Genomic DNA, 8,536 nt, shown 5'->3' with positions numbered 1-8,536 from the left:
AAAATAAATATTGTCAGCAGAGAAGCATAATAGGTCCGTTACCTCAAGAGCATAGACAATAGCATGGCCTTGGGAAAGAAAGATCAGGGGGAGACGGACTCACGGTTTATCTAGTTGTAAGTCGATAGAATTTCATTTTGAACAGTGCTGCGTTTAACAATCTGCTTGAGAGACTCCTCAAAATGTTTCCATGTGCTCCCGGGAGTGGGTGTAACTTTCCCCAGCTCATCTCTGTGGTTGTTTTTCTCTTTCTTCAGATCTGGGATTTAAAAAAAAATTTTTTTTTTCAGTGTTCAGAGAGCTGTGAGGGTGAGCGTGTCTGTGTGTTCCATGCTGAGGACGCGGTGACACGATTCCTGTCTCAGGGAGCTTACCACCTTCTTGAAAAACAAACAAGCAGTGACTCAGAGCAGTCTCCAGAATGCGTCTTCACTTTCTTTTTATGAGACATGCTCGCATGCCTTGTTTCTGCTTTGCCGTGGCTGTCTCAGCCTGGCCTTCACTTCCAGTTTTCCATTTAAACATTCTTCCTTTCGTTCTGTGGTTGTGTATTTATGTGTGTGTGTGGAGGCCAGAGGTCAACGTTAGGTGTCGCTCTTTTTTTTTTCTTTTTTTTTTTTGAGGCTGGGTCTCTCACCGAATCAGGCACTTGTTGATAGCCCTGACAATCCTCCTGTCTCCAAACCCTCCCCACCAGATTGCAGATGCACTGACCTACCCAGCTTTTTCCTCACGTAAAAGAGAATTAATGTAAACACCTTTCAGTGTATAGAGACTCCATGCGGTCTCTGGTTTAGTACTAGAACTTATTCCTGGTGTTTTTCTGCAGCTTTCATGAACAAGCACTCACTTGAGATTCCCCAATAAGATGAATGCATGTGTAAAAACAAAATACTCCTCAAGAACACATTGGACATTATTTGGAGAGGGCTTCCTTGTTTCCTAGGCTTCCCCCCACAAATCAGGGACCTGTCATGCCATGGTGACACCTCTGTGTGTATGAAAAGATGTAGGCCTGGGAGACTATTGAACATTTTGTGCAGAAATGGATGCACGTGGTGTGCATGGACTGTGTACATGGGGACCCATGCATGACGAGAGAAAGCTTGTCATCACATCTTAGCAGAGATTGTTCAACGCAAAGGCTTAGCAGTGGACTCTGTCATCGTGCCTAGTATCTCCTAGAATGCCTTGGAAAACTTTAATTATGCCAGGGTCTTATTTTCAGCTCTTGATAGCTTTTGAACTCTCAGAGAGTTGGGGGAGGGGCTATTCCAAGCCCGAGCTTTTTCTAAAGAGCCTTTGTCTCTCTCTCTCTCTCTGCCCAGGTATTAAGTTGGTGGTGTAACAATCACAGGTAGCTTCGGTTCACTTTTCTCCACTCCACCCCCACTCCACAAGCACCATCTTGGCCCTGAATGTGAGCCTGTGTTCTCCTGACCTACCATCCTGCACAGGGGACCGAGGAAGAATGGGGCCACAGGAATGCACACAGAACAGTGCCAAATTGTTCAAGCTGCGCGAAGAAGAAAGAGAGAGAGAGAGAGAGAGAAAAAAAAAAGGGGGGGGAGCGGGGTGGGGAGGGAGAGGAAGAAAAGATCCCCTTGTCGGGTCAATTTCTCTGGAGATATTTGGAGGATAACGCAGTAATTTTTAGGAGGTGCGGGGGGGCGGGGGCGCGAGGGAGTAAAAATGAGAGAGCTGAGTTTTATCGGCACAGTGGCGCACACAGAAAGGTGACATTTGAGAGAACAATTGCGAGGTTGTTTAGCCTCGTTTGCTGCTATGAATGAAGCTTAAGAAAAGGTGTCTTTGGGCTGCTCCTAACAGCCATCTTCATCACTCCTGCTCGCCCTCTCTCTCTCTCTCTCTCTCTCAGTTCCCTTATGAAATAAGGGCACGCAGGTAATAAACAAAGCACTATAAAAGATCAGATTGAGGTATTCTGTAGGCTCACTCAATGTCTGGAGCACGCGTTGGCCACTCCACCTCGGGTACTCCGAAGCCGCGGGGAGACTGGGGATGGTAGTGGGATGGCATTTAGACCCCTCTCTCCGTTTCTGCAACCTTGGTGAATTTCAAAAGGATACCGTCCTTGGTCAGCTCCAGCAGACCAGATGGCCAAAGGGGCAGAGGAAACAGTGGCAGGGCAGACCCTCTTGGATTTGCCCACGTGGAGTCTGGATAGTTACCTGATTTCTTTGTCAAGCCTTGGGCCTGATCCAGGTGAGTAGGAGCCGAGTGAGGTTCAGAGGCAGTCTGGCTGTCGGCTCTGACTTGCCCCTAGCTTTGGCAGAGGGTCCCCTGGTGGCCCTCATGCCTTTTCTTTATCTTTTTTTCTTTTTTTTTTTGCTTTTGGCCAGACACTGACCTGAAGTGCCTAGCTATAACTGCCGACTGGGCAAGGAGCAGGCTGATGTTCCAGAAGAGTTGCCTTTATGTGTGAGGGTGGAGGGACAAAGAGCAATTAGGGGGTTCATTCGGTTTGAGGGGTACTCTGCAATGGGCAGTTCTTCTGCCAGCAGGCAAGCTTCTTGCCACGGTTCTTCCTGGCGCAGCCCTTACCTTCTTTCTTTACCTCCTCTGTAATTCGCCTTTGCTTTCAGGCTGTATGATTCCCCATAATCAATGAAAGGAACTGTCGAAGGAGGAATGTGCGACAGTATTTGAAAAAAAAAAAAAAGCAGGAGCCAAGCACGGAGCGGTGGGCACTGGTAGTGGATTTGGTTTCCTCCAGCATGTGGGTAGGCAGTGTCTTTCTCTAGAAAATTCATCCATGTACAGTTGCAGAGGAGCTGGGCTCCCATAGGCTAGGCCTGTAGCGATCAACAGTCCTAGCGTTTGGGGGTTCTTTGTAAGAGCCTTGCTGCTCTTTGTTTGTTCCCTGGATTATAATAAACATCTCTGGATTTGTAGCCTAGTAACAGACATGAATGAAGTCACCCCAGTTTTGCAGAGGGAAAGATACAGGACCCATCCCTACGCTGTGTTTGGGTGGGAGTGCCTGGTTGAATGTCACAACATGCTTAAAAGATCGACTCGACAAAGCCTTGAATTGTCCGCATTGTGTAATTATGCGGGTGCTTAGCTCTAGATATCCAGGAGAAAACTGTCCGGCTTTTCACCAGTGTAAAATGGGAAAAGATGGTTCAGTATGCAGTCTATGAAACTAAATTTTCTTACATTACATGGTACATTTTGCTTTAGGATTTTTTGTGTCTTTTCTGAATGATCTGTTTAGTAGCCTGTATTTTTGTGAATGTAGAATTTTGTGAGTATAGAAGTCATTTGTGGTTTTGTTTATCTTTCCATTTAACTGAAACTTTGGGCTTCCTAAGTGAGAAACAAGTATCCCCGCTCCTGTGTGTGTATGTGTGTGTGTGTGTGTGTGTGTGTGTGTGTGTGTGTGTGTGTGTTATAGCGTGTCCCTAAGAATATATACTATGAATGTTATTTATATACAAACCATTTCCCTTTTGCTCTGTTCACACGAGTGCATGAATAGTCACTCTATTAAGTCACTATGATTTTGAGATTTAAATTCAAGCTCTAGATCTTTCTAGAGACAACTCCGAGAGCCTGTTGCCTGAGAAATGAGGCCAAACGCTACAAAGGCGTGACACTAATTCGCAGGAACGGGGTTCTGTTTACAACTCCATAAACGCAGTTCCTAGACACATAATTTAGCCTCTTGTAGCTCTTCTCAGTCAGGAACGACAGATGCTCGGACGTTTCTCTCACTTTCTATATAGCATGGGGCATCACCTTTTTATTTGCTCAGCTTCGAGCGCACTTTCCTTTTCTCTGTCTGTGCTTTCTAAGTTGTGTGCATTTCCCTGGGACTAACAAAGCTTCTCATACTGCAGTCAAAGAGAGACAAACAACTCAATCCGCTGACATTGACCTATATCTGGAACACTGTAGAGACTTAAGCCACTGTTTGACTATCAAAGGAAAACTAAAGAGCTCTCAGAATTATAGATATTGATTTAGGAAGCATGTGCTTCTGTGTTTGTTTACACACGTAGCTGCTTTCTTGAGGGCGAATTTCAGACTTTGAGCCAGTTAACCAACATTTTTCTTAACGTCCCATTTATCAGTGGTCAATCGACTGGTTGCCTTAATATTAGTCAAGGACCTTTGAATTTTTAAAAAAATCTCCCAGTGTCATCCACAGTTAGTCGGTGTACTTAGGTAGCCTGCTATAAATGTTTTCTCTTGGGCTTTATCTTGACACACACTGGCAATGTACATATGTGAATGCCAAGTCCTAGAACAGAATAGAATTTATTTTTTCCTTTAACTCCTGACTAGAGGCTGAGAATGGCCAGGAGAGCAATTGGCAGCCCATGGGGTAAAGGAGCTATTATTCCTTAGAGGTAAAAGGGAGAGAAAATACAAACAACCCCAATACAAGTTACAATCTATGTCTATGCTCTAAAAAGCAGTTTTCCTCTTTAATGCTGGGTGAGAGATTGCCAGGGATGTCCGGCCCTGGGCATTTACCCTTTACAGGCTTATGGGGGCACAGGGACCCATGGCTTAGACACACGCATTATTCAATGTTTCTTTCCATGCTTATTAGCCTTGTGGGTAAGGGCAGCATGAACCACTGGCCTCGAAGCCTTCGGGAACAACATGGCAACATTTAGGAGAACACATAGTCTTGTGTTTGGGATTTTAAGAGACTCTAAGGCGACTTGGTGCTCAGGAGGATTTGAGAGTAGCTTGGCTTATAGCCATTACTGTTGGCTAATAATTGCACTAATCTTTTCTTGAGGGGGGGTTGTGCGGGCATTCCCCCCTGTGCCCTCGGTCCTCTAGTCAGGGAACAATAGGGACATTGTGTTTCTGCACTGTTCCATAAGATGGGTCGGGGGCTGCTACTGGGTGGATAAGGTCTTCAGTGGATGACCCACTAGGCATTAGCTCCCAGCCGTAATTAAGGAACCTGAGAGCTCACTATTACAGCTTCAGTCGGATGAGAGGAAAATGTCTTTATCCCATGAGGCATCTGAACAGCAGCTGAGTTGGGCTTATCAGATCCAGCGACCCTTGGGGTGAGGGGGTGCTCCACAGCAGGTGCAATGCTTTCTGGAAGACAATGAGACCCCAGTGAGAGCATTCTGCCTTCTTAAGGACACAAATAAAAACCAGAAGTAGAAGCATCAAGTGGAGATGCCTCTGCAAAACGAGCCATGAGATTGTGCTTAGGTGGCAAACATATTTACCTTTAATTTTTAAAGTTTGAATTGTCAGCCTTATCTCGAGGTGTTAAAGCAGTCTACAAGGGTTAACTAAGATAATTTGAATATTCCTGTGTGCAACTGAAGATAGCTATAATGAAGCTCACCATAGAGGCATAAACTTACTTAAAACAACATGAGAGGTTTTCATCTTGCAATTATTATTATTATTATTATTATTATTATTATTATTATTATTATTATTATTTGTGTGTGTGTGTGTGTGTGTGTGTGTGTGTGTGTGTGTGTGTGTGATTCAAACGTGAGCTTCTGTAGAATGATTTTTGTAAAGGACAATGTTGAATTGAAATTTCAAAATTTGGACATGGTTAATTTAAAGCATTGGGGGTAGAAAGGGATGTGTGTAGGCTATATGCAAAGAATATGTCATTTTATATAAGAGGACTGTGTCTCTTCAGGTTTCAGTATCCAGTGGAGTCTTGGAACTGGCATCCTCAGGGTTACTGAGGGACACCTGTACCCTCTGATGTGCAAAGTGCTATTTGAGTTTTAAAGTGTGACAAGGGTCCACCTTTCCATTCAGAAAGTAACTGCCCTGATCCCACCAGGATCCTGAGAGCAGGTAAACATATTAGGTCACAGTTTATGCTACTTTCCTGCGCTCTCCTAAAGTGAGACACACAACCACCTGATTTAGTTTAAGTTTCTTTTTGTGCATGCAGGTGTGCAAGCACCTGTGTGTACACACATGTATGTGTGTGTGTGTGTAGAGCTGTATGTATGCAAGTTTGTGTATGCAGGTGTGTGTGTGTGTGTGCACGTGCGCATGCGTGTGCGCGTGCAGGTGTGTATACGTGAGCCGGCGTGTGTTCTTTAGGAGCTGTTCCTTTAATTTTTTTTTTTTGAGACAGAGATTTGCTGATTAGGCTAGCATGTCAGGCCCATGAGCATCCTTCTGTATCCCCAGTGCTGGGATTACACATTCGCTTCCCATGCTTCCCGCGCTCCCCGTGCCACCCCGTCCTCCTGCCATGTTGCCCAACAAGGTCTTTACCCTCTACACCCTCTCCCAGCCCACATAAGCATCTAAGGGACCAATTCCTTCCCATGAGTTCCACAGGGGTGGCTGTATAGCACTGTCACTGACATAGAACGTCTTCATGACTGCATTTTCTTGGTCCAGTGCTCCCCAAGGGCCACGGATGTCTGTGTCTCTCTTCATTTTCTCCTGAGCTGCTGGCCTCGGCAAGGCGGAGGCTGGTGTGCCGTGGACACTGGGAATATGAGTTGGCGTGAAGCTGCATGCTGGTGCAGGGAAGGGAGGGAGGATGGTGGGGTGGAGGGCAGGCGAGGAGCGTTGGAAGGCAAGCTCGTGGAGAGCTCACATTCAAGGTGAGGACCGCTGACCTGAATTTGATTGACGTGCTAGCCAACTCACAGTCCCTCCTCCTCGGACTCCAGGGGTTCTCCAGCCTGCATTTTCCAGCTCCCCATGAACATTTCCAAATTACCCAAAAATAAAATAAAAATACGTGTGGAAAAATACAGTACAAATGACAGCACGTCCCCAGTTTCCAGTCGTTCTGTTTTGACTTTACCATCAGCCAAACTGGAGCCCCCGAGTAGCTGGCTTAATTTGTCACCTTGAGTTATTAACCGTTTCCCTGCCTCTCTCAGTGGGTGTCCTTCTGGCTCCTGGCCCTTGGCTGGCTCCGTGAACTGTTAATCCTGTGTCCTTTCTCTTGGCCTTATGGCTCCGTTTGCCAAGGAGCTGGGCTTCCCTCATGGAGACACATCTGAATTCACCGCCCTGTCACCTCCCAAGTGGTTATTGCCGAGGAGTGGCTGAAGCCCAAGGGTGCTGGCGAAGTGCAGGAAAGGACTCTATCGAGCACTGGCTTTCACACAGTGCAGGGTGCCCTTTAGAAGTTTAGTGCTGTGGCCTCTTTCTCTTCATTGAGGGCCAAAGGCAGAGAGAGGTTTATTCTAGAATTGGATGGTACAGAGGACTGTCTGCAGGGAACCGGAAGGAAAGCAGTACTACTGTGTGTTTTATTTATGATTTTAGTTAAAAACTCTGTGTGTGTGTGTAGAGTTTGAGTGTGTGGAGTGTGTATATAGTGAGTGTGTGTGTGTGTGTGTGTAGAGTCAGTGTGTGTATGTATGTATAGTGAGTGTGTGTGTGTGTGTATGTGTGTAGAGTCTGTGTGTGTAGAATGTGTATATAGTGAGTGTGAGTCTGAGTGTGTGTGTAGTTAGTGTATGTGAGCTTGTGTATGCAGTATGAGTGTGCATATGTGTGTGTAGTGAGTGTGTCTGACTGTGTGAGTGAATGTATGTGTGTGTAGTGAGTGTGTCTGAGTGTGTGTGTAATGAGTATGTGGAGTGTGTGTGTGTGTAATGAGTATGTTGTGTGTGTGTGTGTGATAATGTTGCTTGTGCACATGGATGTTCATGCAGAGGCCAGAGGATGGCATCAGGCGTCCTACTCTCATTCTTCACCTAATTTCCCTGAGACAGGAATTCTCACTGAGCTTGGATCTAGATTTGAGGCCCTAAAGTCCCAGCAAGCCTCCTGCCTCTGCCCCTAACAGCCCTGAGTTACAGGCAGGCACGTGGTCACTAGAGCTTTTTACGTGCGTGCTGGGCATCTAGACACAGCCGCACAGCAAGCACTCTTACCCGCCGAGGCATCTCCTCAGCCTTTACTGGGTATTTTACGTCAGTGAAGTCAGTCTCTGTGCAACTTCCCGCTTTGGACATTTTATCATTCATTTTCCCATCATTTCTAAAGAACTGCATGCCTGGAATTTTTTTTTTCTGTTGGGTAATTAGACTCTTCTTGATTATTCCAAATATTCAGAGTACTGCTGATGTCCCCTCTTTGCTCTCAAAATGTGCACAGTCCTGACACCATCTTTCTTGGGTCCTTGCAATTTCAGACCACGTGACTTATGGATAGGAGTGAGCACAATTTAATGAATTCTCTCAAGAGGACTGGTTCGCTGTTTTACTAAAAGAGGGCGCTTCAGAACAAAGGCGTCTTTTAGAAACAGGCTGCTTAGACGAATTAGTTTTAATTCTGTACTATGGAGACTGTCTTCTGTCTAAAGAGGCTACATAATGACCTGATTGACAGTTTAAAATATAAAACCAGTTACTGTGAAACCTTCTCCAGCAACGCAGGCCATTCCCTGGAGGCAACAGAAGTGATTAGTTTATTTCTTATTCTTCCAAGGAGATGTTATTTACATGTAAATACTCGGATAATCTCTACTTTGTTTTAACTTTTAATAGATACTTGTTTTAGACTAGTTTGTGTCTAAAGA

At 45.4% G+C, this 8,536-nt stretch overlaps 1 long non-coding RNA gene across 1 annotated transcript in view; it reads left to right on the top strand.

The window, feature by feature from the left end:
* The first annotated feature begins 1,972 nt into the window (after positions 1-1,972).
* The window catches only part of LOC311578283, a 150,583-nt gene continuing 144,019 nt past the window's right edge, over positions 1,973-8,536 (top strand). Inside the window, exon 1 of the long non-coding RNA XR_014772811.1 lies at positions 1,973-2,226. This is a non-coding gene — a long non-coding RNA (uncharacterized lncRNA). The remainder of the gene's footprint in view (positions 2,227-8,536) is intronic.

The sequence above is a fragment of the Acomys minous genome (assembly GCF_964271855.1).
Source record: "Acomys minous genome assembly, chromosome: 12".
Lineage (NCBI taxonomy): Eukaryota > Metazoa > Chordata > Mammalia > Rodentia > Muridae > Acomys > Acomys minous.
The sequence above is the reverse complement of the archived record's forward strand: the minus strand, read 5'-3'. Positions and strand labels throughout refer to the sequence as shown.